At 39.4% G+C, this 23,364-nt stretch overlaps 1 long non-coding RNA gene across 1 annotated transcript; it reads right to left on the bottom strand.

Annotated features, from left to right (window-relative positions):
- Nucleotides 1–561: 561 nt before the first annotated feature.
- On the bottom strand, nt 562–21,865 carry LOC128137336 (uncharacterized). The gene is made up of 3 exons (XR_008233670.1): nt 21,742–21,865; nt 16,949–17,081; nt 562–1,463 (listed from the first exon to the last, which is right to left on the bottom strand). It is a non-coding gene; the product is annotated as an uncharacterized LOC128137336 (long non-coding RNA).
- Nucleotides 21,866–23,364: the final 1,499 nt, after the last annotated feature.

Raw genomic sequence — 23,364 nt, 5'->3', positions numbered from 1 at the left:
AACAGTCAGACCCCTGGAAAGATTCATTGTAGTACTGTAAGAGTAGACTTAAGATCTCCAAGTGTAAATCTAATCTCACATGTCTTCTCTAGGATAAGAAGTCATCTAAGGTTGCCCAGAGCTGATATGAGTGTCTAAAAAATTTAACAGCTCTTTCTACTGGTTAAGGAAGGAAAATGCGATGATGGCTTTCCGGTTCATTCAGCAGTGTTTTTCCCTGAGTTCTCCTTAAATTAGTTACAGCTGCACTTCAGTATTGATTTGTAAACAGGGCCTGAAAGAATACAAGTATCTGAGTGACCTTATGCCTTTAGAGTTCATAACCCACATTGCAGTTCGGTGGAGTAAGCCAGTGTGTGTGCTTTCCAGGAATTTATTAAAAACCAAGTAGACAATTAAACAAACATATGATTAATCTACAGAATAAAAAGCCACAATTAAAGCTTGAATCAATAAATCAAAACAGTCAAAGTAGTTAAATAAGCAAATCAAAATTAACTCATCATAATGTGAGGTTGAGATTATTTTGCATAGATTTGTATTAAGACTCATTATGGTGGATTTGGAGTCTTAAACTGACAAGAAAGTTGAAAACTGATGCAGTATTTTAGGCAATCCAATGTGTTGACCCAATAAGGTGAAGTGTATGTGTCTGTAGGACTCACACAAGCATTCTGCACATGGTATCTTACCTGAAGAGGTAGCCCAGTGAAAATCCCTTGATCCATGTTAAGGAAACAGTTCAGGCACTTAGAACAACTCTGGTGTACCACTTTCCATCACTGATGCTACTTTCTTTGGGGTTTTATTCTTTACTGTGTAAAATAACAAAGTCTGGAATCAAAGCAAAGGTAGTGGATTAAGAACGACGTCTTTAACTCACAATAATGTATTAACTCATTTAGTGGCAATTTGTCATACAGAAAAGCTTTTTAGGAAGCTATTAAAGCATTCTTCCTCACAGAGATATGCACACATCTATTCTCCATACACAGACATATCAATGACAGAATAGGGATAGATGTTTAGTAGAAATCAAGAGAAGAGTATAATTTTTCTCAAGTAACTCACAAAAATGTTGTTATCTGAAATTGCAGTTCTGCTCAGGCCTGAAAATGCAGAATCTTTTGTCCCTGGACAAAAGGGTCCTAAATGCTTGCTTCTTCCTCCACGTGGTCTATTCAGAAAAAAGAAGGACCATATAGCTTTGTCTCCTCTTCATGACATAGGAAGGCTGCTTTTCTTCTGCATCTTTTCTTCCTCTTTGAAACTTATTACCTTATGTGTCTGCTTCAGAGTTGTTTTTAATTGATTCAAAATTAGTTAGGCAAATGTACATTTTCTGAAACTTGTCTTCTGTCTAGTCTCTAAGCATTTCTAAGCAGTGTCTAAGCATTGTGGCTCCACCACTGAAAAAGTATTTAATCAGATCTGCTTAGGTTTTCCACAGTTCAGATTTTAGTCTAGAAATGTGAAACAAGATAGCAGAGTTAATAAAGACATGCATTTTCTGTATTCTCATGTGTTTTCCTACGTTCTAGCATTTCTTACATTATTTTGGGCTTCTCAGTAAAGAATTGGGGAGTGAATAAAAATAGATTCATTATTTGTGTTTTAAGTCAAAAGCCATTGGGACAAACCATAGTTTCTGAGAATAATTTCTATTTATTATTAAAAAAGAGTTTTCCGGTCTTATCTGTAAGCTTGACTACGATCTTTATGTAGTCATTGCTGCAGATTTTTATATAGTCTAGTGAATTATGTGAAAACAATTAGACCATACAGTTCTTCTTCCAAGATAAATTCTGCTGTAGTCACATGAGGATTACTGTTGTCACTCTTCATAGTGAAATCAATAAAACTGTGGAGGCAATGCTGTCATTAAACATCACTTGCAGCTTGATCTTTGAGCTGGTATAAATTAGAAGAGTTTTCTTGCATACAGTCTTTCTGTATGTAGTCAGTATGAAAAATATTTTTACTTTTTCTATTATTAAGTATTCCATTCAACTGCTCACCCCTTTTTTAATCTTAAATGTTAATTTTCTTCCTCAGCAAAGCAGTACCTCCCAGGAATGATTTTTTTTTTGCAATTGAGAAGAAACACAGAAATATAAAAACAGTATAATGATGAAATGTGGATTCACAGAAAACAGTTGCAGCATTTATTCACCCATCCTAAACTAATAAATATACATAGGTAAATAAATTAATTTACTTCCTGCCATCCCTAGAGTGTAGCTGCACTTACTTTCTCAACTGAACACTGGATGATACACTAGTCTAAACACAACTGTTGTTGAGATACTTCTGAGTACAATGGACCTGGTGGCAGAAGGGTGGAGGGGCAGGACTGCATGCTGAATCTGCTTGGTAGTCCTTAGAAATATAGTGAGTCTGGCTGCAGGTGTGTGGATGCCTGGTTGTTAATTGAGCCTCCTAAACAAGGTGCCTTTTACAACCACAAGTGCTCTCTGGTGGGCTGTAGGTCCCACTGCCATGCATGAATGCTGAAAGAGAGGCTTCAACTGGATTATGCAAAATTACTGAAAGTTTGTTAGGGAAGAATTTTAGTGAAAATTTGTAAGACAGACATGTCCATTCCTGCTTATTTTAAAAAGGTGTCTCAAGACTATGATGGCAGGAAGGGGGTTTGCAAACATGGTGCTGAAATTAATTGGCTTATCCAACATGTCAGTATGAAACCTGGTAGACAAAGTTGTGAGAGATGGGAAAATCTTGGTAAGCAAGCTCTCATACATTGTTTATTATGTAATTTCTATTATACATATTTATGATATAATATTATTTATCTGCTTGAACAATGATAAAATATTAAACAAGGAAGAAGGAGACTAAGCATGCCACAGTTTCAAGCTGATGGAAGGCTTAATTAAAGTTACTTGCTGTGGTTTTTTTTCCATTCTGTCTGTTGCCAGCTTTCATCAATGGTCTTTGAGAGCCTCTCACACTGAAAAGATTAAACATTTTCATTGAATAACCATTTAAAAAGCTCTGTTTTCCTTTCATCTATAAAATCACAACATAGATCCCCGCATTTAGCAGAATTTCATTCATAATCACATACACACAGCATCCATGATCTCCTACTGTTCCTTAGGAACTGATTGCTCCTCATATATGACAGTCTTGAGTGACCACTTCATGGCTGTCCTAACTAGGTACTTCTACTTGGTTCTTCAAATCAGAACACTTGATGATAAGTTAGGAAGTTGGCCATGAGCTCCTGACAGAAAGGATAAGATATGCCAAGAATACACTGAGCTGAAAAATATCACACCTTCATATTTTTTTCTGTAAAGAATTGCATTCTGTAACTTGAACCAACTCAGTTTTATCGCTTGCTCTTTGAAAGAGGATTTGCTTTCCATACGGAATAGGTCACGTGAAGCTGTTTCTACACAGCAGGTCTATGTAATCACTGCTATTCCACCTTTCCTTTTACTAAAATAGCGCTTACAATTTCTCAAACCACCCTCACCCAGGAAAGAAATGATCAGGGAATTTTATCCTTTTGAGGCTAATCTCACTGTTTTGTAATGCACAACAGCCTGCCCAGATACATAGCAGCAGTTGCATAAATGAGATGTACTCAACTTCTATGCTGGACAACAAACAGGTGCCAGTAATTTCACTTCTCAGGTGGCATTCTCAAAATCCATTTCAACTGCAGTGATTGATCAATAGTGATCACTTGTTTTCTCCTGGTCAAATAAGACACAGATTTGAGGAGGTTAGAAACAAAGCTAGCTTTTGCATTTAATTTTTCAGATATGCTTTTCTTTTAATCAAAACCAAAAGTGGGATCAAAGGAACATGCCTTTGAGTGTACAGGACTGAACTAACTACTGTGCTTAGTTCATGCTATTTATCAGGTATGTCCACATGTTTTAAACAAAGACATAAATAAATTTGGTTTAGAGGCCCTTTCAGACTTCTTTCCACTGAAAATATTTTTTCATAGTTATGATATGAAATTGTATATCTAGCAGTAAAGTTTTCTTTGTTAACTATCTAGTAACAGCAATCCAGAAATCATCCTGAACACATCTGTATTTTGTGAAGAATATAATACATATGCCATGCTCAAAGTGACATGTAATCTGAGAAGCTTCCAGCAATTCCACCTTCTTTGTAACTATTTTATGGCATAGTTGGATTAGAAAATAATTTTTCACACAGCTTTTAAATGGGATATTGCCATAATTTGGCAAAAATCTTTGGAGACAAGCTATTTTTAAAGCAGAATTTACTCAAGTATAAATTTAACTAAGTGTATTACATATTTTTTTTTTAAAGTCCCAGAAGAAGTGGGACTTTTGGCAGGCACAGTAAACTACTTTTCGTCTGCCAAAGGAAACCAAGATAGTAACTTTATGATACTGCAAAACCATGCTGAGATTATCTAGAGAAAACAGAATGTTTTTCCTCTCCTGTGTTCACTCAAAAAGACCAACTCTTACAACTCTTATAAATAAGGTCTCAAATTCCCAGAGCATTAATTTGCATGAGATTTCCTCCTGTGGTGGTTTTGTCGTGTCCCCCCCCCCCGCCTTTTTTTTTTTAATTAAATGTACCCAGGGCTCCTTCCTTAGAAAAGTCCAAAGTAGTCTGTAGATGGATGCCTTTCAACCTTTCCTTCTAGTTAGATGACTTTATATAGCAAGACATTTTTGCCAGCAGCCTTACAGTTATATGATTTCTGGAGGGGTTTTTTTTTGTCCAATATCAAAGCAGAATCAATTAAAGACCTGTTTTAAGGGAGAACTATCTGCTTCTTGCTAACATATTGTATTGAATTTTGGTTTAAAATGAAAAGGTACCATGGACTTAAAGCCATATGAATTAAAGCCACATATACAAAAATGACATACACACTTTACTTCTTCTGCTGTTATAGAACTGGGAGCTAAAATAACACAAATGAGATGAAACACACAGGAAAATAGTTTTTTGTATTGTAAATTAATTTTGTAGTACCCAACTGCGTGACCTTGTATATCTTCTTAGGGATAGCAACGGAATGAGCTTTGAGGGTTAACCTTAAAAAGACAAGGCCTCTCCATATAAATCAAGCTCATTCATATATTGATCAATAAAACAAGACCTAGAGCAACTCTTGAAGGACTCTTGTTATAATAAATTGCTTCTCTCACATAATAAAAGCAGTACAAACTGTTCAAGGTCCTTTTCTACAATCATCATAGAACCATCTAGATGCATGTGCACAATAACAGGAAATAGGATCATAAATACAAAGAAGAAGTCCTTTTACTGTTTCTCAGACAATCTGGACGTAATTCAGCTAAACAAATGGATTTATAAGTGTTTACTTTCTGCTCTCCTTCAGTGCAGTACAGATGATTATTTCCATGGACACATAGAAGCTAGGAGTCAGAGGAAAAAACACTGAGCCGACTGTTGTTTTAAGATTAAAAAACCCCCAGACTTTAAGCAACACAGATATTTTTTTAGTAGCTGAAACATGTGTTGTACTAGGTATTGAGCACCATAATCTTGAAAGTCTAAAGCTTTAAGGGCAGGTCAGGAAAGAAACCTCTCATCTATCCCTTACAGAGGAGTCACGGATCTCCTACTGTCAGGACTGCAAATTCTGGGGAGACAAAAATGATGCCTTCCAAAGGCTTGAAAGGTCTTTTTTTTTCCATTTTAAAATTAAATTTACACTGATATGAGTGGACCTCTGCACACATCTAAGCACATGCATGTTGATAGATCCCAATTTCTAAAACCTTGAGTGAATGGGCAGGATCGGAAGGAGCATTAAGTTATAAACTATGATCTGAAATTTGTAAGTTTCCCTTGTAACAAACATGGTCAAAGAAATTCATGAGCAATGTAATTGTTGAGATTTGAATCCAGACCTTGCTATTTAAATCCAATGTTGCCATTTGAATCCATATATAACAGTAGTATGTAAAATATCTTATTTACATAAGCTTTAATGACTCCATAATTCATGAATGGCAGAATGATTGAGTTACAAAGGTCATTTGGAATAAATGAGCATAAATTACATATAAAAAGTTAGTCTGTTGTATGTTCTGCTTATGGATGACCATTCTCAAGAGCTATTTAATTCATACTACATGCCTTGTACTTTGAAATAAAGCAGCACATTTCTCATAGTAGCAGTATATATCCACCCAACACAGATGCAGAAGTAAGAGTAATACCAGGGTATTTTGTGCTCTTCTTTTGTGCTTTAAATGCAACAGAGCCACAGAAACTGGTGACAAGATGGCTTTTGGGGACAATAGGGTGGAAGGCACAGTTGAGCAAACCAATCATGATGTTATGAGGTAAATATTTAAAAAAAAAAATGGATTTTGGTTGACAGCAGTTGCAATCAAATGTTCACACAGCAATTACATATTTTCAAATGCACAAGTGAAGATTAATATTAGCTGTGAATTGTCATCGTGTAGTAAAGAGAAGAAAAGTCTCTGTCATCTTAGTGTGCAAGATGACAAAGTGAAATGTGCAAAACATTTCAGTTTCACATTTTGAAAGAGGAAATGGACAGCTCTGCGAGTGATTCTAAAGATGATGTAACTACTTCAGGTCAGTGAAGTTGTAGCAATTTATCTCAAAGTTGCTGAAGAGATTTCCTTACATTGGTTTTGTATGTATATGTTTTAATTTGAAATTATGAAAGACTAATTAATTACTAATACCATACATAAGAATCAGGCTTAATGGTAATGTGAATTTGCAGCAGCAGTTTTCACCAGTGTTGCAAAATTTCCAATTAAAAAATGTTCTTGCCTTTTATTCCATTTATAAGAAACTGATTCTTATAGTGTTGTATATTATCCAATACTACTCCAATAAATGTAACTAAAAGAACACAGATTAAAAAAAGAAGCCTTATTTTGTACAGCATGTATTTCAGCATAATTGCACTGTGTGCATTATGAGTAAAAGAGCTGCCTGTGAATGTAGTTCTTAGTTCTTTTATAGAAAGTGACCATGCAAAATGGCTTTACAATATGTAAGTATATATTTCTGAAGTGTTTGAACTTAAATACTGTATTTAAAGGTGTCGTGGTTTAACCCCAGCCAGCAACTAAACACCACGCAGCCGCTCACTCACTCCCCCCCACCCAGTGGGATGGGGGAGAAAATCGGGAAAAGAAGCAAAACCCGTGGGTTGAGATAAGAACGGTTTAATAGAACAGAAAAGAAGAAACTAATAATGATAATGATAACACTCATAAAATGACAACAGGAATAATGAAAGGATTGGAATGTACAAATGATGCGCAGTGCAATTGCTCACCACCCGCCGACCGACACCCAGCCAGTCCCCGAGCGGCGAATCCCTGCCCCCCACTTCCCCATTCCTATACTGGATGGGACGTCACATGGTATGGAATACACCGTTGGCCAGTTTGGGTCAGGTGCCCTGGCTGTGTCCTGTGCCAACTTCTTGTGCCCCTCCAGCTTTCTCACTGGCTGGGCGTGAGAAGCTGAAAAATCCTTGACTTTAGTCTAAACACTACTGAGCAACAACTGAAAACATCAGTGTTATCAACATTCTTCGCTCTGAACTCAAAACATAGCACTGTACCAGCTACTAGGAAGACAGTTAACTCTATCCCAGCTGAAACCAGGACAGTATCCACCCCTTATTCTATACCATTGACGTCATGCACAGTTCCCATACCTTTAGTTACATCCTGATCAGTCATCACCTTTCCATTCCTTTAAGACATATGAGCAATGATATATATATATGTATACACACACAGAGATATCATTCCTTTAGTTCATGGGTCATGTTCATAAAATGTTCATTGAGTTCATTTAGTTTCTGACTCTGGGCTCCATCTGTCATACCAGTCTTTCTGGGCAGGAGGGATGGTGCAAAGTCCTCTCAGTCGGTAGAGCAGAATTGGGCTTCAGTGCAGTGTGACAAGCAGGTGACATTTGGTGCAGCAGGAGGATGGTGTGCACCGTTGGATTGTTGCATGCTGGAGTCAGTTCTGGTTCCATCACTACTGCGCTTTGCTCAGTTTTATCACAGTTCTTTTCTTGCTTGATCTAAGTGATTCTTACTATAGTACTATGGATATAGCACATAATTATAGTAAGGATAACATACAGTAGCAGGGTTATATAGCAACTAATATACAGTTTAATTCTGGCTGTTCTCACCTAAAATTAAATCCCCTTGAGGCACACATCGGACTTCCCCATCTTTTCGCATCACCCACCAAGTGCACCCAGGCCCTTGAGCAAAAGCAATCCCACGAATGGGTTTACCTTTGCCTGAGGCAGGAGTAACCCAGACTGTCTTCCCTAACATATTTTTTATGTGCACTACAGGGACTTTATCCCCTTCTACAGTATGTAAAAATTCTGACTGGGCAGGGCCACCCCGATTGGCAGATCCTCTGGTGTTGACTAACCAGGTGGCTTTTGCTAAATGTGTATCCCAATGTTTGAAAGTTCCACCCCCCATTGCTCTCAATGTAGTCTTTAACAGTCCATTGTATCGCTCAATTTTCCCAGAGGCTGGTGCATGATAGGGGATATGATACACCCACTCAATGCCATGCTCTTTGGCCCAGGTGTCTATGAGGTTGTTTCGGAAATGAGTCCCGTTGTCTGTCTCAATTCGTTCTGGGGTGCCATGTCGCCACAAGACTTGCTTTTCTAGGCCCAGGATAGTGTTCCGGGCGGTGGCATGGGGCACAGAATATGTTTCCAGCCATCCAGTGGTTGCTTCTACCATCGTGAGCACATACCGCTTGCCTTGGCGAGTTTGTGGGAGTGTGATATAGTCAATCTGCCAGGCTTCCCCATATTTATATTTCAGCCATCGCCCTCCATACCACAGGGGCTTTAACTGCTTGGCTTGCTTAATTGCAGCACATGTTTCACATTCATGGATAACCTGTGCAATAGTGTCCATGGTCAAGTCCACCCCTCGGTCACGAGCCCATCTATATGTTGCATCTCTTCCCTGATGGCCTGAAGCATCATGGGCCCACCGAGCCATAAATAGCTCACCCTTATGTTGCCAGTCCAGGTCCACCTGAGCCACTTCAATCTTGGCAGCCTGATCCACCTGTTGGTTGTTTTGATGTTCTTCAGTGGCCCGACTCTTGGGTATGTGAGCATCTACATGACGTACTTTTACAACCAGATTCTCTAGCCGGGATGCAATATCTTGCCACAGTGCGGCAGCCCAGATGGGTTTACCTCTGCGCTGCCAGTTGCTCTGCTTCCATTGCTGTAGCCACCCCCACAGGGCATTTGCCACCATCCATGAGTCAGTATAGAGACAGAGCACTGGCCACTTTTCTCTTTCAGCAATATCTAATGCTAGCTGGATGGCTTTCACCTCTGAAAACTGACTCGATTCACCTTCTCCTTCAGCAGTTTCTGCAACTTGTCGTGTAGGACTCCATACGGCAGCTTTCCACCTCCGATGCTTTCCCACAATGCAACAGGATCCGTCAGTGAACAGGGCATATTGCCTCTCATTTTCTGGCAGTTTATTATACAGCGGGGCCTCTTCAGCACGTGCCACCTCCTCCTCTGGTGACATTCCAAAATCTTTGCCTTCTGGCCAGTCCGTGATCACTTCCAGAATTCCGGGGCGACTGGGGTTTCCTATGCGAGCCCGTTGTGTGATCAGTGCAATCCACTTACTCCATGTGGCATCAGTCGCGTGATGTGTAGAGGAGACCCTCCCTTTGAACATCCAGCCCAGCACTGGCAGTCGGGGTGCTAAGAGGAGCTGTGTTTCAGTACCAACCACTTCTGAGGCAGCTTGAACTCCTTCATATGCTGCCAATATCTCTTTTTCAGTTGGAGTATAGCGAGCTTCGGATCCCCGATATCCTCGACTCCAAAACCCCAGGGGTCGGCCTTGGGTCTCCCCAGGTGCTTTCTGCCAGAGGCTCCAGGTAGGGCCATTCTCCCCAGATGCAGTATAGAGCACATTTTTAACATCTTGTCCTGTCCGAACTGGTCCAAGGGCTACTGCGTGAACAATCTCCCGTTTAATTTGTTCAAAGGCTTGTTGTTGCTCAGGGCCCCATTGAAAATCATTCTTCTTTCGGGTCACTTGATAGAGAGGGCTTACAATCAGACTGTAATTTGGAATATGCATTCTCCAAAACCCCACGACACCTAAGAAGGCCTGTGTTTCCTTTTTATTAGTTGGTGGAGACATAGCTGCTATTTTGTTAATCACATCCATTGGGATCTGACGACGCCCATCTTGCCATTTTATTCCTAAAAACTGGATCTCCCGTGCAGGTCCCTTGACCTTACTTTCTTTTATGGCAAAACCGGCTTTCAGAAGGATTTGGATTATTTTCTTCCCTTTCTCAAAGACTTCTTCTGCCGTGTTGCCCCATAAGATGATGTCATCAATGTATTGCAGGTGTTCCGGAGCTTCACCTTTTTCCACTGCAGTCTGGATTAGTCCATGGCAAATGGTGGGGCTGTGTTTCCACCCCTGGGGCAATCGATTCCAAGTGTACTGGACACCCCTCCAAGTAAAGGCAAATTGTGGACGACACTCTGCTGCCAGAGGGATTGAGAAAAACGCATTAGCAATGTCAATTGTAGCATACCACTTGGCTGCCTTTGACTCTAGTTCGTATTGAAGTTCTAGCATATCTGGAACGGCAGCACTCAGCGGTGGCGTAACTTCATTCAGGCCGCGATAGTCAACTGTTAGTCTCCACTCCCCATTAGACTTTCGCACGGGCCATATGGGACTATTAAAAGGTGAGCGAGTTTTGCTGATCACTCCTTGGCTCTCCAGTTGGCGAATCAACTTGTGGATGGGAATCAGAGAGTCTCAGTTGGTGCGATATTGGCGCCGGTGCACCGTCGTGGTAGCAATTGGTACTTGTTGTTCTTCAACCCTCAGCAACCCTACAATCGAAGGGTCTTGAGAGAGACCAGGCAGGGTAGACAGCTGTTCCGTGCCCTCTGTCTCCAAGGCAGCTATACCAAAAGCCCACCGATACCCCTTTGGGTCCTTAAAATACCCTCTCCTGAGATAGTCTATGCCAAGGATGCACGGAGCCTCTGGACCAGTCACAATGGGGTGTTACTGCCATTCATTCCCAGTTAGGCTTACTTCAGCTTCCAATACAGTTAACTCTTGGGATCCCCCTGTCACACCAGAAATACAAATGGGTTCTGCCCCTTCATAACTTGATGGCATTAAAGTACACTGTGCGCCGGTGTCTACTAGAGCCTTATACTCCTGTGGGTCTAACGTGCCAGGCCATCGAATCCACACAGTCCAATAGACCCGGTTATCCCTTTCCTCCACCTGGCTGGAGGCAGGGCCCCTCTAATTCTGGTCAGAGTATCCAGTATTCACTTCTCGTAAAATTGGCTCAGAAGTCCCTTCAAGAGGATCAGAAATAAGATCAGCCCTTCTACTCTGTTTGGAAACCGGAGCGGCATTTTTCCTGGTAGAATCCCCTTTTGTGGTGTTTTTTCCTCGCAGCTCACGTACCCGTGCATTTAGGACCGAGGTAGGTTTTCCATCCCATTTCCTCATGTCCTCTCCATGATCACATAAGTAAAACCACAGGGCACCTCGCGGTGTGTACCTTCTATATTCTCTCTCTTGGGCAGAGGAGCGCTCACTCCTAATAGCTGAGACATTGGTCCTTACAGGTGGGCAACAGGACATCTCCTCTTTGAATTGCTGGAAATCCTCGGACAGCTTCTCCACAGCCGAAATGCAGGCTTGTAGGGAGGAGGAGAGATTTTCTTCGTATTGACGGAGTTGGCGAGCCACTTCATCCACTGTCGGTGCCTCTTCGTCTTTCCAGGTCATTATTGCCAGTGAGTTGGCATAGGACGATGGTGCGCTCCGTACAAACTTCCGCCACATGGGTCGTGTGCATTGGACTTCTTCTGGATCTTTGGGTAATTGTGGGTTGTCCGGATCATGATGAATTGTCTCTAGCACAGCTAATTCCCTCAGATATTGGATACCTTTTTCCATGGTTGTCCACTTGCTTGATTGACATATAACATCTTCCTTAAAGGGGTACCTTTCCTTCACACTTGACAGGAGTCGCTTCCAGAGGCTGATGGCTTGTGTCCCTCTTCCAATTGCCTTGTCAATGCCACCTTCCCTGGCAAACGATCCCAGCTGCTTGGCTTCCCTACCTTCTAATTCCAAGCTATTAGTCCCATTGTCCCAGCATCGGAGGAGCCGGGTGATAATATGCTCACCTATACGGCGGCCAAAATCTTTTCGCATATCCCGCAGCTCACTCAAGGATAGGGACCAGGTTATTACCTCTGGTTCTGCCTCTTCCTCCTGTTCCCGTGATGACCCTGGTTCGCCTTCATCCTTCGCTAAGCAAACTGATTTTTTTGTATATTTCTTTTTCTGTACGGGGGCAACTGATACTGGTGCAGGTTGGTCCGCTGGTTCAGTTGCAGTACCGCTCGCCGGGTCTTGGAGAACCGCAGTGTCTGTTGCCAAGGTTTGGGTAGCTGCTGTGCTCGTTGCTGGGGCTGGAGGGACCTCAGTGCCCATTGCCGAGGTTTGGGTAGCTGCCGTGCCCATTGCCGAGGCTGGAGGGGCTGCAGTGCCTGTCACTGAGGTTTGGGTAGCCACAGTGCTCGTCGCCGGGGCTGGAGGGGCCGCAGTGCCCGTTGCCAAGGTTTGAGTGACTGCAGTGCTCATCGTTTTGTTGTTAGGTCCAGAGACCTTCTTTTCCCCTTGAGGGTACTGAATGGTGTCGAACAGGGCTCGATAGGCATGGGCCAGGCCCCAGCACGTTGCAGTAATTTGTATCTCTCTGGAGCTGCCAGGGTGACAGCATACCTTTTCCAAATATTTTACTAGTTCTTCTGGATTCTGCACTTGTTCAGGGGTGAATTTCCAAAACATTGGAGGTGCCCACTTTTCTAGGTACTTGCCCATACTACCCCACACACCCTGCCACTCATAATTATCCAGCCTTGGGGCAGATCTCTGGGTGATTTTCTTAAATAGTTGTTTAACCTTAAACGAGAGCTGAACCACATTCAGAAGCATGCTAATTCCTAGCAGTAGGGCTAGGACCGTGCTGGTCCCAACATCCCAAGAGTATTCAAATTTTTCAAAATTCTCAAACACCATTGTAACTGGACTGAAGGAGAAAGGAGAGGGGAAGAAAGGTATCCCACCCATAGACTGGTTTTCCAAGGAGGAAAGGTAAATGGTATAATTATTAATAGTTTCCCACAGATGGCTTCCACAGTATAAAGGTGACAATGCTGGGTGCAAGTACCGGATTAATCCCACAGCCGACGACTTTATCATACCATAAACCAGTGTTATACAATACATCAAAGCGAAAACCTTAATCCACCTCCCACGGATGATAAGCAGCAGAAGAGGGACTACATACAGCAAGCGAGGTGATACATAACAGAACTTTAAAAACCAGAGCAACAACTCTAAGAACACATAAATCAACATAATGACGAGCGACTATTAGACCGATATAATGAATGCTTATAACAAATTTGTTTTAACAAGCTCTGGTCAGGTTTGTCGTTATCTCAATCCTTCGTGCCCCACGTTGGGCGCCAAAAAGGACTGTTGTGGTTTAACCCCAGTCAGCAACTAAACACCACGCAGCCGCTCACTCACTCCCCCCCACCCAGTGGGATGGGGGAGAAAATCGGGAAAAGAAGCAAAACCCGTGGGTTGAGATAAGAACGGTTTAATAGAACAGAAAAGAAGAAACTAATAATGATAATGATAACACTCATAAAATGACAACAGCAATAATGAAAGGATTGGAATGTACAAATGATGCGCAGTGCAATTGCTCACCACCCGCCGACCGACACCCCGCCAGTCCCCGAGCGGCGAAATCCCCCCCCCACTTCCCCATTCCTATACTAGATGGGATGTCACATGGTATGGAATACACCGTTGGCCAGTTTGGGTCAGGTGCCCTGGCTGTGTCCTGTGCCAACTTCTTGTGCCCCTCCAGCTTTCTCGCTGGCTGGGCATGAGAAGCTGAAAAATCCTTGACTTTAGTCTAAACACTACTGAGCAACAACTGAAAACATCAGTGTTATCAACATTCTTCGCTCTGAACTCAAAACATAGCACTGTACCAGCTACTAGGAAGACAGTTAACTCTATCCCAGCTGAAACCAGGACAAAAGGCAATAAATAATTTACAATTAATGTAAAATGGTTTCAACGGCAGATGGTGTTACATTGACATATTTGTGATGATTTGATACAAAATTATTTATGTATAGAGGTTTCCATATGTTTTTGATGGGTCATTGTATTAAAAAGATGATGGAAATTGTAGTTATTAATAGCAACTACATATGGTATTCATAACAGTCTATCTTCCAATTTATTACACTTACTATGTTAAGAACATTTTGTTAAGAATAGGCCAATATATTCAAAATTTGAGGTACTTTCTGGAAAATGAGGCTTTTTATCTCCTAAACAAATGATGAGATTTTAGGAATATCTTACCTTGTTTGTTCTGGATCCTTTGAAGACCTTATTTTAGTGGACAACCACTGAATTTGTTTAAATGTCAAATTTGGGGCAGAGCGGCAAGAGAGAAATAACAAATGCCTATTTGTTATTAATAATTAACATAACTGAAACCACCAAAGTATCCTTGAAAATCATAGAATAGTAAGCATCCTCTCCAGTTAATACACTTTCTCTCTCAGTGTTTCAAGCAGAGTTTCACTGGAAGTAACATAAACAGATATATATACTGACAGAAATGATACATAAAAATGATCTTCACTTGCTTGCATGCTATCAGCATACTATATGTTTGATCCCCTTGAAAATTGTTACTGCATGTCACACTATCCAATAATTTCATTCTTTGTTAATATCTCTATGCTAAGAATTCTTGCTTAGTCCATATTAAACCAAAAACTTACTTTTCTCTTTTTGTATTACAATTGAGGACACACCTATGCAGTGTCATTACCTAATTAAAAGACTGAAAACAGTTAATTCTAGAAAACACGGTAAGTTCATTTTCCTGCTAAAAAATGAGAGTAATTAGACAAAAAATGAGGAACGAACCTTTACAAAGCCATACATGTGTGCGCACATGCTTAAGAATTTGACTTGCTTGCACAAGGCAGGTCACAGTGCTTCTCTGTGCTTGTATTTTTAAGGCTTAATTGAAGTTAAAGTGTAGTGATAGCCTTTTGCATGTAGAGGAAATTCTTGACAGGAGTAGTCTTTCCTGGAGTATTTCTAGAATGTCCTGTTTCTAGAGAAGGAAAAAAAATTATATGAATTCTAACATTCCCTACCTTTATAAATTCCATTTGAATCATGGCATTTCAGTGAGTTAAAACATACTGGCATTAAAGGTAGTTAACAGACACTCTCTAGGTATTTCACCTTGAATTATGTCAATTCTAGAATTAGCAATCAACTCAAGGGCAGGGACAGTTTTCAATTGTCCTTTTTTTACACTCAGAATGTATGACTAGCCTGTTAAAGTTTACATCACCTCCCCATCTAATTTTCAAAGACCACAGCCACAAAACCATGTATTAAATATACAACCTGATGCATGTGCTAACCTCTATTTCATTTTTATTAGAAAACCTTATCTCCCATTTTTTTGAATTCTACTTCTATATTTTGTAATGTTGTCATTCCTTTGAAGAGTAAGAATAGGTAAAATGGTAAGTATTTTATAGAAATTTTTATTAAAGAAAAAACAAGTTCAGACAGGGAAAGGGGGTTTATGCAAACTTTTCTGTTTGGAATTGGGACAGGAATCTCCCTCCCAATTTCTAGCTTTCCTTGTGTCGTGGTTTAACCCCAGCCAGCAACTAAGCACCATGCAGCCGCTCACTCACTCCCCCACCACCCAGTGGGATGGGGGAGAAAGTCGGGAAAAGAAGCAAAACCCGTGAGTTGAGATAAGAACGGTTTAATAGAACAGAAAAGAAGAAACTAATAATGATAACACTAATAAAATGACAACAGCAATAATAAAAGGATTGGAATGTACAAATGATGTGCAGTGCAATTGCTCACCACCCGTCGACCGACACCCAGCCAGTCCCCGAGCGGCGATTCCCTGCCCCCCACTCCCCATTCCTATACTAGATGTGATGTCACATGGTATGGAATACCCCGTTGGCCAGTTTGGGTCAGGTGCCCTGGCTGTGTCCTGTGCCAACTTCTTGTGCCCCTCCAGCTTTCTCACTGGCTGGGAATGAGAAGCTGAAAAATCCTTGACTTTAGACTAAACACTACTGAGCAACAACTGAAAACATCAGTGTTATCAACATTCTTCGCATACTGAACTCAAAACATAGCACTGTACCAGCTACTAGGAAGACAGTTAACTCTATCCCAGCTGAAACCAGGACACCTTGTCGGTGATTTGATTTAATTCATTTTATTATTATAATTTTTAAAATTTTTCTATTCTGGTGTAACTGCATCAATGAATGTGGTAGGTACTGATTCAAGTTCAGACAAAATACATTCTTAAGGAATGAAAAGCAAAAAAAAAGTTGCAGTGTAAGGTACAAAATAATGCTAACATTCATTTGTTTAAGTAAACAGAAATTTGAATGACTGTGTTCCTCTTTTGCATATTTTAATATGTTATAGGAATGACTGAAGTGCATATTTTTGAAACTTGGCATTCAAATAGCTTCCCTGAAGGCTTCTTTTTGTCTCATCAAAACTGAGTTATGTTTTTTTTCTGTGGCCAATATTTGGGGTAAAAATGAAGAAAAGCTGCAAAAAGTTTTTCCCTCTGTCTGTACTAATAAAGCTTGTGTTTCTACTAAGCTTTGTGCTAGGAGAATCACAGTTGTGTCTTAGAGTACCAATATTTCCATATGTAATTAATTTAAATATAACATAAAAGCAACAGACCCCAGATGAAATAGACAATTATCCTCTTCATAAGTTCATTAAACCACAAACCAAGGCCATGCTTAGAGTCTGGTCTTCATCTTCTTTCTTTTAGTGTTCATCTTTCTTTGTTTTTCTTGGGCTGTTTCGCATGCTTAAGGGAATCAAAAGAAGAATGTTATACAAGCAAGAGAAATGCAATAAAATACATCAGAGAAATATAGAGTTACTGTTCATGCAAGGATATTAAGGGATTTACCTTCTTTTTTTCAAAATTTATGTGAAAATAGGTGCTCATTGTCAGCAGTCAAAGGAAACCTAATTTGGGAAACTTAAAGTTTCTCATGATGTTTGTTTTCTATTTGTGAGATAGATGGACTGCAGAAACTGCTGAGGGCCGCATGCCTCTCTGTATTAACCACGCATAGTATGAGATGGTCTAAATACAGATCTCGAGCATCTCTATCTATATCCTCTGTCATTTCTCCTAAACACCACTGCACAGTCATACTCACTGCACATGGACTATTGTAACACCTGAGGGCATCCTGTTTATGCTCTACAAGGTATTTGTTCAAGATTTGCTAACTCCTTTCCTTTTCCCTGTGGTTATATCCAACTACATGTAATGCATCTAATACATTGCTAATATTATCTTTCCATAAAAGCTATTGTTCAGCTGTCCCAAGCATAGCAACATAATATGGTTAAGGGAAGTAGATGGCAAGTAAAGTAATAGATTTCAAGGCCAGAAGATGCTACAGTGATAAACTGCAGAATTTTCTCAAGTGGTTTCTGTTTCAAGTTTGTAATTTCCTGTTGGACCAGAGCATGACTTTTAGAAGAGGCATCAAGGCTTAATATAAAGATATCAGCTGACAAAGAATGTAAAATATTCTGCTGTTTAATTACCTCCACTATAGAAATGCTATCTCTATAGCAGTTTTATCTTCCAGTTTCCACTTCCTGCTATGCCTTTGGCAGTTATGTTTTTTAAAACAATTTATATTTTTTCTCATTGATTACTTAGAGCTGAATTGTCACTTCTACTTGTAGTGAACTTAAATTGATTGAGCTTCTCTAGTCTTTTATTGTTAGAAGATATTTCTGTTCATCCCTATCTTGTGTTTCTTTTAATTCTTTCCAGTTTGCCAACACTTGTTTTGTTTTGTTTTGTTTTAAGTATGAACAGCTCAACAGGTTACCAGAGGACAGCACAGAGTAAAAACAGGACAGTGTGAGAATCTACGAAAAAGCTGAACATCTCCTGACATACAGATCAAATTTAGGATTTAAGATTGACATGAGAGTGCAATGTTTCTTGTTCTACACCTGTGGAGAAAAGGGATGAGAAAACAGAAAAGTGAGAGTAAGTATGCTGTAGGATGGAGTGCTGCTTGTAGTTAACCGTAGGGAAGACAAGTGCTTCCTCATGATGGCTTTGGTTATATCGCAGTTGGATGTAAGGGCAAGGCAGTCCTTTTTCTTTCTATTTATTTTGTCTATAATTTTGAGATTATTCTTAGAAATGAGTGAGAGATAATGTTTCAAATTTTAGGAAAACTGGGTAAAGTTGGTGATTTGCTGTTGCTGTTCTAATATAATTCTGCCTTTAAATTTATGTAATACTTACACAGATGTGCAGACAATTTTCATTCCTTATTCTTTCCTCTCTGTCTTATTTCTGCTATACAGCACAGAATAGGATTTATGTCCCTGAGAATGTATTTCTGTTTATGAATTAACATTAGACATACAGATGAGAATTTGTGTCTTCTGCCTTCATTTTACTAAGTGCATAGTAAGAATCTTACTGAGATAGATATAATACATTAACAAGTCTTTCAGGCTTGGGAAACACTTACTGCATTCAGAGTTCTTGTTTTGAAATGACCACAAGAACCAAATCAACAAATTTTATGTGAAATTCTGTTGAAAGGAGCTTTTTGTTCTTTTGCATAAGGCTGAGAAGTCTAATTTGGACTACTAAAAACCAGTATAGCCTCAAATGCAATCTGTTTCTCTCTCAAAGGGGAAGAACATTGTCACTAACTGCTCTTTCAGCTTACTCTACGAATAGGATTAGAAGGACTTACAGAGTATGGAAAAGTAAAAAGGGGATAATTTAATTATGGAGGAAAGATATCTTAAATGTCTTTTCAAAATACAGGAAAAGAGGTAACCAATGGTTTTTTCCCTAAGGCTCACATTCAGGATGAATTTTTTGTGGCAATTACTGAAGAAAAATAATTAAATAGAACATTCTAAGTTTGACCCACAGCACATATTTATGGAGAATGTATAACCCTCTAAAATAAATGTTTGAGATATAAATTCTGTGGTTCTTGCTTATAACTGAATTATGATATATAGGCTCTAGTGAATGGTTGGAGAATCATAAAACAAAGCTGAGCCTCCCCCCACCACTTGACAACAAATAAGAGACATGTTATAATTTAATTGTAAGGAACTCTAGGAACCACATAGTTACACTACAATGAAATTTTTGCAAACAAAAACCTCTTCTGGTACACTGGGTGAAGCCTTCCCAACCCCTTCTCTCCCTCTTAATTTTTATGTTTACTTGGGCAGGTAAGGAAGTTTCAGCTGGATGAGATAAAGGTTTGAAGAAAGCAATGAGCATGTCCATTCCATATAATACACACATCCATGCCCTGTACAGGCTGCTGCTTGTTGTAACCTGGAACATTGAGAAATTCAGGTCCTCTGATTGACAAAATATCACTCACTGCCTGACGAGCCAGGTAAAGCAAATCTCATAGTTCAGTGGTGTGATACCACACATGTTTCAAGCAATCGCTGATGCTAGAGCAAAAGGTAAGCCACAGTAGTGATGCTAAAGGGGAAAAAAAATCACCGGAGCAGTAGAGTAAATCTCTGAAACAGTGCAAAAGAGCAATCATTAGAGCAGTAAGAGGAGCAGCCTTCCAAGTCACCAAAGCAGTTTAAGACGTGATTGCAGAAAATGTGAGGGAAAAGTAAACTGGAAAGACAGAAAGCTTCTGTGAGAGTTCATGATTAAGAGTAAGGCAGCTGTAAGATGTAGAGATGGAATAAATTTTATGGTACACGTATGATTCCATTAAGTCATGACTTCAAAACACAATTAAAAAAGCTATAAAGGCAGAAGCTGTAATTACTGATGGTGCTGTGGACATCATATTCTATTTTGTTGTATAATTAGAATGGCCTAATAAAATTGCTTCTTATATACTTATCTGTCTTTTTGCCTCATGTTTAGTGCAAACAAATTGAGGAGCATGAAGTATATGGAGAAGCATTTTGCTTAGAAATAGTTACAGTGATGTTTCAAGTTCATTGATTTCCCCCTTTCTGGTGACAAGTATTTGAAATCAAGAACTTTACTTGTTTCATGCAGCTTGCTTTCCAAATGTACTTAATAGAAGGATCATTTGACACACACAGATTTTAGACAATGTAAAAAACCCAAACAAAACCTTTTCAGCTAATGTCTTCCACCTCTTCCTGTTCAGGATGCACCTAGCATTTGGTGGCACCTAACAAAAATCTTAATGAGCTTGATCCCCTGATTGTCTGCACACACATTTAGTCACTTCGTTACCACAGGATAACCTTGCTTCCCTGACACTTCCTACATGTGAGGTATGCAGCCGCTATTTCTGTTAATCTTCTCAATGCCAACTTTTAAGTGCTTCACATTCAGTCACAAGACAATATTTCACACATGTGTAATTAGCATGATTAATAAGTCTTGTGATAAAGAAAGGAAGCTGATACTTGCATGGTATGATAGGACATAGCTTCTCAAGGATGTTCTATTTCCAATAGATCGGTTGTTTGTTTATACCTAAGAAAATACTAATACATCTTGCATAATCCTTGGAATGGTATTTTCTTCTTTTTAAACTCAAAATTATGGTTTTGTAGTCATTGTTAGTGCTTATTTTCCAAAAGAACTCCCTTTATCTAAAAATGTGATTATTTAGGAAGGATTTTGGTTTTGTCATTTGGAAAATGCTCATGAACTAGTTGCTTTTTTACAAGTATGCTGACTCTTCAAAAATCACTATAAGAGAACAAAAGATAGTGTTGTAGACATATTTGATGTTCAGACTCAGAGCCTTGTCACTACTAGATTAATTAACTCACTACCTTGGTGAGTATATGACTTACTAAATGTGACATGCATGTAACTGTCTTCAGGATAACATACTATACAAAGGCAACACACACTTTAAGGCAGTTCTACATATTAATGTAGAATCATGCTGAAGCACATGAATGATCTTCAGATTTTATAGGAAACCACAAGTGTTGCAAAATCTGTCTTCCATGCATCTAGTCATCAAGCCGTTATAGTTGAAACCTGTCTTTAAATACTGTGTAACTGACCACCATTTATGGGGACAATTAGACTTTCACATGAGTTAAGACATCATGATTGACATCTTGTTTTCCAGTGACGCTTAAGGGATAACTTCAACAGGTTTAGATAGAAAAGCTTCCAAAATCCTTAAAATCACTTATATCACTTATATAATTTTGAATATATTACCCTGTCATGGTTTAACCCCAGCCAGCAGCTAAGCACCATGCAGCCACTCGCTCACTTCCCTCCCCACTCAGTGGGATGGGGGAGAGAATTGGGAAAAAAAAGTCAAACTCCTGCATCGAGATAAAGACAGTTTAATAGGACAGAAAGGAAGAAAATAATAATGATATTAATAATAATAATAAAATGACAATAATAATAGTAAAATAATTGGAATATACAAAACAATTGATGCACAGTGCAATTGCTTACCACTCACCGACTGATGCCCAGTTAGTTCCCAAGCAGCCACCTGCCCCCCAGGCCAACTGCCCCCAGTTTATATACTGGGCAAGTATGGAATATTCCTTTGGCCAGTTTGGGTCAGCTGTCCTGGCTGTGTCCCCTCCCAGCTTCCTGTGCCCCTCCAGTGTTCTTGCTGGCTGGGTATGAGAAGTTGAAAAATCCTTGACTTGGTATAAACGCTACTCAGCAACAACTAAAAACATCAGTGTGTTATCAACATTATTCTGACACTAAATCCAAAACTTAACACTATACCAGCTACTAGAAAGAAAATTAACTCTATCCCAGCCAAAACCACGACATACCCACAAGCATTTCATTCAACTAAGGAATCTTTCTTTAGATTTTAGCAGTAGTTGGTAGGGTTCCAGGGAACACACGAGATCTTGACAAGTTTAGCTTCTTTTTTCTTTTTTTGCCTGGCATGCTTAAATGCAGTTTTCATTAGAAAGAGACAAAGTTCCAACTCTGGATTCTAATCTTATGGAACAAGAATAAATAATACAAACCAATTACCTGTTGGTGTTTTTTTCATTTTAGTCTTTGGAAAAACTAACCAAAAGCCTCAAATTCTTTCCATTTATCCCAGGAATCTTTGTAAAGGGCCAAATTTTTCTTCCTTCACTTATTTGAGAAGTCTTATCAAGTCAAATTCTTTCATCTCTCTTCCTGTCATTTATTAAATTCTCCTTTTAATGGTCCATGTGTGTGCGCAACTTTGACTTCAGGTGCGTAATTCTGAAATCTTAATATGTAACTTTTTTCATAAACAATAGAAAGAAGTTGACAGGTCTGAAAGGGGCTTGTGTGAAAAGATAATTAAGTGCTTTAGAGAGTGTCAAGAGTCAATAGCTCAGCACTGTCAGCATTCTCAAGTGTTACAGGCTATAATTAGATGGCATGGAGGTGTAAGGGATGTTTGGCAGTTTATTTCAGCATGATCTCCAGGGTAAAAAAAAAGAGCTGCCTCAAAATGAGACAGTATGACTGAGAAAAGCAGGGAGATTAAAACCTCACACATGTTTTTTAGCAACTTACACAAACTGTTACTTTGTGAAGATGCCACTGTTTTCAAAATTTTATCCATCTATCCATTCAGTTTTATTTTATGCCCTAAATTTCGATTATGATGTCACTGGTACTTTTTTTTTTTCTAATTTTCCAATTCTTTCCTAACTTGCACTCCTTCCTGTTTCATTATGGCACTTAGTGAGTGGCCTTTAATCAATAACATAATATACAACAAGCCATGTGTTATTACAGGGATTGGCAAACACTCCTAACCATGCTGATTCAGAAACAAGACACAGCCAGTTGCTACTAAGTACTTGAAAGTGGTCAAGAAAGCTTTAATAAATACAGACCCTGAAATCTTACTGTGGTATTTATGTAACAGAGCCAATGTACATGACAAGTTTGCAAGAAGAAAAAAATCTTTAATTTCTAAACACTCTGGTGTAAGGGCCAAAATAATAGCTGTTTTAGAAATTACCTAAAATGGATAAAAATGTAAACAAATGGCTTTGATCTTGTGTGTAAATACACCAGTGAAGATAAATAACTCTGCAAAAGTGACTGCATGAGATCCTTGGGTTTC

This window comes from Harpia harpyja, chromosome Z, assembly GCF_026419915.1.
Source record: "Harpia harpyja isolate bHarHar1 chromosome Z, bHarHar1 primary haplotype, whole genome shotgun sequence".
Classification (NCBI taxonomy): domain Eukaryota; kingdom Metazoa; phylum Chordata; class Aves; order Accipitriformes; family Accipitridae; genus Harpia; species Harpia harpyja.
Note: the sequence above shows the minus strand (reverse complement) of the source record. Positions and strands in the feature narration are given on the sequence as shown.